Genomic DNA, 8,372 nt, shown 5'->3' with positions numbered 1-8,372 from the left:
TTACTGAGTGCCAGAGAATTGTTACTCGCACAGACACAAAATTGTTACTTGCACAGACACAGAATTGTTACTCGCGCAGACACAGAATTGTTACTCAGGGCCACAGAATTCATACTCAGGGACAGACAGAATTGTTACTGAGTGCCAGAGAATTGTTACTCAGGGACAGACAGAATTGTTACTGAGTGCCAGAGAATTGTTACTCAGGGACAGACAGAATTGTTACTGAGTGCCAGAGAATTGTTACTCGCACAGACACAAAATTGTTACTTGCACAGACACAGAATTGTTACTCGCACAGACACAGAATTGTTACTCAGGGCCACAGAATTCATACTCAGGGACAGACAGAATTGTTACTGAGCGCCAGAGAATTGTTACTCAGGGACAGACAGAATTGTTACTGAGTGCCAGAGAATTGTTACTCAGGGACAGACAGAATTGTTACTGAGTGCCAGAGAATTGTTACTCAGGGACAGACAGAATTGTTACTGAGTGCCAGAGAATTGTTACTCGCACAGACACAAAATTGTTACTTGCACAGACACAGAATTGTTACTCGCACAGACACAGAATTGTTACTCAGGGCCACAGAATTCATACTCAGGGACAGACAGAATTGTTACTGAGTGCCAGAGAATTGTTACTCAGGGACAGACAGAATTGTTACTGAGTGCCAGAGAATTGTTACTCGCACAGACACAAAATTGTTACTTGCACAGACACAGAATTGTTACTCGCACAGACACAGAATTGTTACTCAGGGCCACAGAATTCATACTCAGGGACAGACAGAATTGTTACTGAGTGCCAGAGAATTGTTACTCAGGGACAGACAGAATTGTTACTGAGTGCCAGAGAATTCTTACTCAGGGACAGACAGAATTGTTACTGAGTGCCAGAGAATTGTTACTCTCACAGACACAAAATTGTTACTTGCACAGACACAGAATTGTTACTCGCACAGAGACAGAATTGTTACTCAGGGCCACAGAATTCATACTCAGGGACAGACAGAATTGTTACTGAGTGCCAGAGAATTGTTACTCAGGGACAGACAGAATTGTTACTGAGTGCCAGAGAATTGTTACTCTCACAGACACAAAATTGTTACTTGCACAGACACAGAATTGTTACTTGCACAGACACACAATTGTTACTCAGGGCCACAGAATTCATACTCAGGGACAGACAGAATTGTTACTGAGTGCCAGAGAATTCTTACTCAGGGCCACAGAATTCATACTCAGGGACAGACAGAATTGTTACTCAGGGACAGACAGAATTGTTACTGAGTGCCAGAGAATTGTTACTCAGGGACAGACAGAATTGTTACTGAGTGCCAGAGAATTCTTACTCAGGGACAGACAGAATTGTTACTGAGTGCCAGAGAATTGTTACTCTCACAGACACAAAATTGTTACTTGCACAGACACAGAATTGTTACTCGCACAGAGACAGAATTGTTACTCAGGGCCACAGAATTCATACTCAGGGACAGACAGAATTGTTACTGAGTGCCAGAGAATTGTTACTCAGGGACAGACAGAATTGTTACTGAGTGCCAGAGAATTGTTACTCTCACAGACACAAAATTGTTACTTGCACAGACACAGAATTGTTACTTGCACAGACACACAATTGTTACTCAGGGCCACAGAATTCATACTCAGGGACAGACAGAATTGTTACTGAGTGCCAGAGAATTCTTACTCAGGGCCACAGAATTCATACTCAGGGACAGACAGAATTGTTACTCAGGGACAGACAGAATTGTTACTGAGTGCCAGAGAATTGTTACTCAGGGACAGACAGAATTGTTACTGAGTGCCAGAGAATTCTTACTCAGGGACAGACAGAATTGTTACTGAGTGCCAGAGAATTGTTACTCTCACAGACACAAAATTGTTACTTGCACAGACACAGAATTGTTACTCGCACAGAGACAGAATTGTTACTCAGGGCCACAGAATTCATACTCAGGGACAGACAGAATTGTTACTGAGTGCCAGAGAATTGTTACTCAGGGACAGACAGAATTGTTACTGAGTGCCAGAGAATTGTTACTCGCACAGACACAAAATTGTTACTTGCACAGACACAGAATTGTTACTCGCACAGACACAGAATTGTTACTCAGGGCCACAGAATTCATACTCAGGGACAGACAGAATTGTTACTGAGCGCCAGAGAATTGTTACTCAGGGACAGACAGAATTGTTACTGAGTGCCAGAGAATTGTTACTCAGGGACAGACAGAATTGTTACTGAGTGCCAGAGAATTGTTACTCAGGGACAGACAGAATTGTTACTGAGTGCCAGAGAATTGTTACTCGCACAGACACAAAATTGTTACTTGCACAGACACAGAATTGTTACTCGCACAGACACAGAATTGTTACTCAGGGCCACAGAATTCATACTCAGGGACAGACAGAATTGTTACTGAGTGCCAGAGAATTGTTACTCAGGGACAGACAGAATTGTTACTGAGTGCCAGAGAATTGTTACTCGCACAGACACAAAATTGTTACTTGCACAGACACAGAATTGTTACTCGCACAGACACAGAATTGTTACTCAGGGCCACAGAATTCATACTCAGGGACAGACAGAATTGTTACTGAGTGCCAGAGAATTGTTACTCAGGGACAGACAGAATTGTTACTGAGTGCCAGAGAATTCTTACTCAGGGACAGACAGAATTGTTACTGAGTGCCAGAGAATTGTTACTCTCACAGACACAAAATTGTTACTTGCACAGACACAGAATTGTTACTCGCACAGAGACAGAATTGTTACTCAGGGCCACAGAATTCATACTCAGGGACAGACAGAATTGTTACTGAGTGCCAGAGAATTGTTACTCAGGGACAGACAGAATTGTTACTGAGTGCCAGAGAATTGTTACTCTCACAGACACAAAATTGTTACTTGCACAGACACAGAATTGTTACTTGCACAGACACACAATTGTTACTCAGGGCCACAGAATTCATACTCAGGGACAGACAGAATTGTTACTGAGTGCCAGAGAATTCTTACTCAGGGCCACAGAATTCATACTCAGGGACAGACAGAATTGTTACTCAGGGACAGACAGAATTGTTACTGAGTGCCAGAGAATTGTTACTCAGGGACAGACAGAATTGTTACTGAGTGCCAGAGAATTCTTACTCAGGGACAGACAGAATTGTTACTGAGTGCCAGAGAATTGTTACTCTCACAGACACAAAATTGTTACTTGCACAGACACAGAATTGTTACTCGCACAGAGACAGAATTGTTACTCAGGGCCACAGAATTCATACTCAGGGACAGACAGAATTGTTACTGAGTGCCAGAGAATTGTTACTCAGGGACAGACAGAATTGTTACTGAGTGCCAGAGAATTGTTACTCTCACAGACACAAAATTGTTACTTGCACAGACACAGAATTGTTACTTGCACAGACACACAATTGTTACTCAGGGCCACAGAATTCATACTCAGGGACAGACAGAATTGTTACTGAGTGCCAGAGAATTCTTACTCAGGGCCACAGAATTCATACTCAGGGACAGACAGAATTGTTACTCAGGGACAGACAGAATTGTTACTGAGTGCCAGAGAATTGTTACTCAGGGACAGACAGAATTGTTACTGAGTGCCAGAGAATTCTTACTCAGGGACAGACAGAATTGTTACTGAGTGCCAGAGAATTGTTACTCTCACAGACACAAAATTGTTACTTGCACAGACACAGAATTGTTACTCGCACAGAGACAGAATTGTTACTCAGGGCCACAGAATTCATACTCAGGGACAGACAGAATTGTTACTGAGTGCCAGAGAATTGTTACTCAGGGACAGACAGAATTGTTACTGAGTGCCAGAGAATTGTTACTCTCACAGACACAAAATTGTTACTTGCACAGACACAGAATTGTTACTTGCACAGACACACAATTGTTACTCAGGGCCACAGAATTCATACTCAGGGACAGACAGAATTGTTACTGAGTGCCAGAGAATTCTTACTCAGGGCCACAGAATTCATACTCAGGGACAGACAGAATTGTTACTCAGGGACAGACAGAATTGTTACTGAGTGCCAGAGAATTGTTACTCAGGGACAGACAGAATTGTTACTGAGTGCCAGAGAATTGTTACTCTCACAGACACAAAATTGTTACTTGCACAGACACAGAATTGTTACTTGCACAGACACACAATTGTTACTCAGGGCCACAGAATTCATACTCAGGGACAGACAGAATTGTTACTGAGTGCCAGAGAATTGTTACTCAGGGACAGACAGAATTGTTACTGAGTGCCAGAGAATTGTTACTCTCACAGACACAAAATTGTTACTTGCACAGACACAGAATTGTTACTCGCACAGAGACAGAATTGTTACTCAGGGCCACAGAATTCATACTCAGGGACAGACAGAATTGTTACTGAGTGCCAGAGAATTGTTACTCGCACAGACACAAAATTGTTACTTGCACAGACACAGAATTGTTACTCGCGCAGACACAGAATTGTTACTCAGGGCCACAGAATTCATACTCAGGGACAGACAGAATTGTTACTGAGTGCCAGAGAATTGTTACTCAGGGACAGACAGAATTGTTACTGAGTGCCAGAGAATTGTTACTCAGGGACAGACAGAATTGTTACTGAGTGCCAGAGAATTGTTACTCAGGGACAGACAGAATTGTTACTGAGTGCCAGAGAATTGTTACTCAGGGACAGACAGAATTGTTACTGAGTGCCAGAGAATTGTTACTCAGGGACAGACAGAATTGTTACTGAGTGCCAGAGAATTGTTACTCAGGGACAGACAGAATTGTTACTGAGTGCCAGAGAATTGTTACTCGCACAGACACAAAATTGTTACTTGCACAGACACAGAATTGTTACTCGCACAGACACAGAATTGTTACTCGCACAGACACAGAATTGTTACTCAGGGCCACAGAATTCATACTCAGGGACAGACAGAATTGTTACTGAGTGCCAGAGAATTGTTACTCAGGGACACCTAATCGTTGAATTAAATAGTATGTCAGACAACATGCAGAGGAGTGGCAGAGGAGGCAATGTTTTAGGAGCGAGCAGACGTGGCAGCAGAGGAAGGGGTCGAGGCAGCAGTATTCGCAGCCAGAGGCCAGTGCTCCCGGTGTCATCCAGCGGTCGTGTCTCCACCGACAACCCTGCCGTCATTGATTGGTTGGCTCGGTCGTCTTCCTCTTCCCAGGTCACCTCTGACACCTACAGCCAACGGTCGGTGGGTACGTCAGACACAACCGTTAGTTGGCATGGCCCGGGACCAAGCCCACTGAAATCACGTGTCCTCTACCTGCCCCTGTCCTTTGCTGTTCCCTCACCAAGCGAAGTATCGCATGCTGTGGGCTCAGCCCCACTGTACAGTGAGGAAGAGCTAACAGAGGGCGGTCAGGAACGGGGGGAGACATCGGCCTTTTCAGCAGCCAAGCGAACAAGTACTGGCGAGGAGAGTGGCTCGGTAGCCGGTCTAGAGACAGGTCTGTCTCCTGACCCAGACGCAGCCGAGGGGGCTAGTAGTGAGGCGGAGACCCTACTTGATGATGAGGAGGTTGATCGCACTTGGCAGCCTCGTCGTCATCAGGCAATTTCTTCCGCATCATCAGGAGAAGAGGGTGGCAGCTTGGCAGCGAGCAAAACAGTCGGTGGGTTGCCCAGGAGACAGCAGCAGGGTCGCATCAGTGTCAGTGGAGCCAAACGTCCACGGAGTAGAGCACCAGCTCCACTGCAGCCTACCACCACGGCCAGTAGTGGTGCCGGTGCGCACGGAGGAAGTAGCAGTCAGCCAGTGAAGAGTAGCGGGGGCAAAGTTTCCTACTCGGTGGTGTGGCAATTTTTCCTCAAGCCGCCCGAGGAAGTAAACGTAGCCGTATGTCGACTATGTGGCCAGAAATGCAAGCGTGGCCAGGGGGCCCATGTTGGGACTACAGCGTTGCGTCAGCATATGCAGCGTCACCATTCGGTGGCCTGGGAAAACCGTGATAAACATACGGCGGTTCTGCCTGCCCCAGCCCCCGCTCCATCACCCGCTCCGTTACTTGCTCCGTCACCCGACGTCGTCAATCGCCCTCTATCAGCCAGTCAAGGCTCCAACACCTCTGCTGAGGGGAGTTGTCGCTCATTGGCATCTTCCGCTCGTTCAGATGCTCCTTCTCCTGCTACTCCTCTTCTCGGATTCCGTCAACAGTCTTTCTTGGAATCCGTATCCAAGAGACAACAGTTTGCGAGCACGCACCCGACGGTGCAAAAGCTGAACGTCCTCCTGTCCAAGTTGCTGGTGCTGCAGTCCCTCCCTTTCCAACTGGTGGACTCAGCACCTTTCCGAGAAATGATGGCTTGTGCCGCGCCGCGGTGGAGAGTGCCAAGCCGTCATTTCTTTGCCCAAAAGGCAGTGCCAGCCCTGCATTCACATGTAGAAGAGATGGTGGGCCAGTCTTTGAGCATGTCGGTCTCTGCCAAAGTGCACGGCAGCGCCGACGTGTGGAGCTGTAACTACGGTCAGGGACAGTACATGTCATTTACGGCCCACTGGGTGAACGTGGTGCCGGCACAGCCGCACCAGCAACTTGGACAGGTCACGACGCTTTTGCCTCCACGTTTGCACGTCCTTGGTCCAGCAAGCATGTCCGCCTCTACCACCTCTTTTTCCGCCGTGTCCTCAGCCGCCACCCCCGTGCCAAGTCCCATTACCCGACCGGCATATCACATGTGCAGGGCGCAACGGTGTCACGCTGTGCTGCACCTGGTATGCCTTGGCGAACGTAGTCACACAGGGGAGGAACTGCTGAGTGTAATGAACAGAGAAATCGACAGATGGCTGTCTCCGCGCAAACTAAAAATCGGAACCATGTTGACTGACAACGGAAAGAACATGGTGTCTGCTCTGCGTCAAGGAAGGTTGTGCCATGCGCCATGCATGGCTCACGTGTTCAATCTGGTTGTCAAGCGGTTCCTAAAATCCACCATCCCACTGCAAGACATCCTTAAAATGTCACGTAAACTGTGCATGCATTTCAGCCATTCCTACACCGCAAAGAACACCCTCATTGAGCTGCAGCGGCAGAACGGAATTCCACAGCATCGCCTGATCTGCGACGTTGCAACAAGGTGGAATTCAACCCTACACATGTTAGACCGCCTTTACGAGCAGCGAAAGGCCATCACCGATTTCCTGATGTTACAAGCGGATAAAGGTACTCCCCTGTGTAACTTAGATGTCAGCCATTGGCAGCTCATGCGTGACACCTGCCGCTTGCTCAGGCCCTTTGAGGAGGCCACGCTATTCGTGAGTCGGCAGGACTATGGGATGAACGACGTCATTCCTCTGTTGCACGTCCTGGAACAAATGCTGTTAACAATGGCTGGTCAGGGTGCGGTAGACGTGGCGCACAGATCTCAACGCCACATGACCCCTGTGGGGGCAGGACAGGAAGAAGAGGAGGAGGTAGAGGAGGACATTTGTGCTCAGGAATTATTGAGTGAAATGGGTGGTTTTTCCACTCAGCGGACAGGAGTGGAGGAGCAGGAGCATCTGGTAGAGGAGGAGGAGGAGGAGACAGAGGACCCAGACGCACCGTGGCAGTATGCTGTGGAGATGGAGGCAGGGAGTCCCTCGCATTCCTTGGCACAAATGGCCCATAGCATGCTCGGTTGCTTGCGTAGCGACAGCCGAATAATAACCATCAGACAGAGGGATGACTTTTGGCTGTCCACCTTGTTGGACCCTCGCTACCGGTCCAAAATGGTGGCCTTTTTCACACCTGCTGAGAGGGAGGCCAAAATTACGTACTATAAAAACCACCTATGTAGTCAGTTGGTCTCTGCCTTTGTGCGCCATCGTCCATCCTCAGACACTGTGGGCCCTGTGCGCTCGCGTTCCGCTGGCATGGCAGCAGGGGAGGGGTGGGGTGGTAGGAGCAGTGGCAGCTCCACCAGCAGCGGCTGCCTCAGTCTGCAGTCGATGATGAGTAGCTTTCTTCACCAGCGCAGTGAGGAAACTACTAACCAGCCGCAGCAGCAGCAGCAGCATCAGGTGGACCTGGAGCAGGAGCTCAAACAACAGGCTTGGGCCTACTTGGACAGCACCCTGCCAACCGAGGTAGACAATCCCCTTGACTACTGGGCAACGAAACTTGACCTTTGGCCCCAACTAGCTGAATTTGCCCTTGAAAGGCTGTCATGCCCGGCCAGTAGCGTGGCATCGGAGCGCGTGTTTAGTGCGGCAGGAGGTATTGTAACTCCGCGGAGGACACGACTGTCCACCCAAAGTGTGGAGAGACTCACGTTTGTGAAAATGAATCAGGCGTGGATTAGTCTGGAT

This window comes from Staurois parvus, unplaced genomic scaffold (assembly GCF_062004578.1).
Source record: "Staurois parvus isolate SC_StPar_1 unplaced genomic scaffold, SC_StPar_1.0 ptg000173l, whole genome shotgun sequence".
Lineage (NCBI taxonomy): Eukaryota > Metazoa > Chordata > Amphibia > Anura > Ranidae > Staurois > Staurois parvus.
This window is presented reverse-complemented; position numbering follows the sequence as displayed.